The sequence below is a fragment of the Talpa europaea genome, assembly GCF_964194135.1.
Source record: "Talpa europaea genome assembly, chromosome: 16".
Lineage (NCBI taxonomy): Eukaryota > Metazoa > Chordata > Mammalia > Eulipotyphla > Talpidae > Talpa > Talpa europaea.
In genome coordinates this window covers 753,353-755,582 of record NC_140084.1, presented here as the reverse complement: position 1 = coordinate 755,582, position 2,230 = coordinate 753,353, and positions in this window count along the sequence as shown.

The following is a 2,230-nucleotide window of genomic DNA, read 5'->3' as shown; positions in this document are numbered from 1 at the left end:
TTTCCATCTGTTTCTCTCTGTGCTGCCTGTGGCTTGTTCTTTCTGATTTATCTATTAGGTTTTTTTTTTTTAAGATTTATTTATTTATACAAGAACCAGGGTACAGGCCAGAGGTGCGGGAGGGTGAGAGGATTCACCAGAGACAGAGCAGGGAGCAAAACAGCCAGAAAGACCAAAATACACTGCTGAGGGGAGCAGTGGGGAGACAGGAGAGGTCTGCTGTGCCCTGTGGGTTTCTCCCAGGCCGGCCAGGAATCGAATCTGCACTGCAGAGGCTGCAGATAGCTTCACAGCGCTGGGCTCCACCTCCTGCGCCACCAGGGAGGCCCCTCCAGTTTATCTACTAGTGTCTGCATTCTTCATGAACCCCATTAACTGCTTACCCTGTCTGTATCATTTTCAATCCCAGTATATTTTCAAATGTTCTAGTTCTTTCTGAACTCTGCCAGTCTTGTGATAGCTTCCTGTTTCCTGCAGTTATTTTCAAGCTGGTCTTTCAGTTCCTGCAAGTGGTCGTGCTGCCACACTGCCGTCTGTGGGCATGAGGTGTCTGAGCTGCCCACAGGACTTGGGCGAAGCGTCTGTCCCAGCCAGGAGCTGTGCTGGCTTCTGCCCCACAGCCATGGACGCTGCCAAGTCTTTCCCTCCTGAGTCCAGGGTCCTGGCTTAAGTTTTTTTCAGACAAACCAAGAATGGAAATCTCAGCTGAAAATCCAAGGAAGAGCTGGGATGTGGGTGCAGTATATCCAGGGTGTCAGCCTCCCAACACGAGGTGACGTCCTTGTGGATCCAGAGGCCCCTCGGGCAAAGTGTGACCCCCGCTGCCCTCATCCTCAGGCACGGCTCTTGGGACGTCAGCCCGGTCTGGGGTCTCCTCTCCAGCCCACCCGGAGCAGCCGGGATTGATGATTTTTTCCCTTGCCCTTTGAGGCTACCAGACCCCAGAAAGCAACGGCTACCACCTAGGAGTGAGAGACCTTTTCTCGTTTCTGCTTTCCAGCTGATTCTGGCTCACCACCGGCTCCCTGGGCCTTGGAGGGGGCTCGTTCCCACGTGTGTCCGTGCATTGGGTGAAGGGTTAGCGCATGGCCACATCCCCCCACCTTACACCATCGCTTCACTTTGCTAACCGTGCGTCACAGCGCTAAGAATGAGCACCTTCATTCACAGGTGCTAAGTTGTAGGGTTTGGAAAATACAGACACAGTAAGAAGGGAACCTCAAAGCCACCTACACCCCCTGCCCACACAGCCACTCTCCACGTGGGGGTTTTCTGCTGGCTGACCTTCAGCAGGGCCCCCTCTGCCTTGCACTCTCCCTGTCTTCTTTACTACCAGACCTCAGAGGCAGCCCCCGGCCATCAAGGATGTTTTTTATGAGTCGTCAATTGCAAAGGCAGAGGAGTGGAGACAGCAAGCCTGGAAAACAGCCCAGAAAGGGGAACCAAGTCTGAGTGGCTGCCCGTACCCCACTGACGAGTGGTGAGCAGGTGGTTGGCATCTGGTGCCCCTGCCAGCTCCCCTGCCAGGCTGCAGGTCCCTGCCCGACCCTAAACCCACCCACATGCAGCTACCCCCGCATCCTGCAGGTGCCCCAGGCGCTGGGCAGAGCACACGGGCACAAGACAGCAGGCCCTGTCCTGACGCACAGTGCGTTCTTGAAAGGTAAACCAGGTGGGCGAAAATGTCAGCGCGCCTAACTTAAACAGATCTGTGAAAGCTCTGTGACGTCGTGTTTGGGCACCTGGCTCTTTCATCCCGCCTGACCCGGGAGTCAGCTCAGTTTTCAAGCTCTGTGTTCCCCTGGTCTGCCACTCACGCTTTAGGTAGCTGAAATCCCAGCTGCCTGCCTGTGAAAGGGGAGCCGCCCAGTTCTCAGGAAGCGCTTTGTTCCCCCATGTGGCTAGGGGCTCGGCCATCTGGGAGGCAAGCTTACCTTTCTGAGAAGAGCAACTCTAGAAACTAACTTCTGGGCATGGAGCTAACCACATGCTAATGTTCTTGGCCACACTATTGAATGATGCAATTAACAAGAAACAAGTGCAACCCAACGAAGACTCCTACATCTGATTGGCATGTTGCAAGAGGCCCACGAGCTCAGAGAATGGCTCAGAGAATGCCTAAAACCTGCGCGTTTCAGGGCGACGCCAGCAATCCCGCTCGTGTGATGGTGATTTCCAAGTAGGCCCCATCAACACACTTCCTCCTGATGGTCCAGAAGCACCCTAGAAA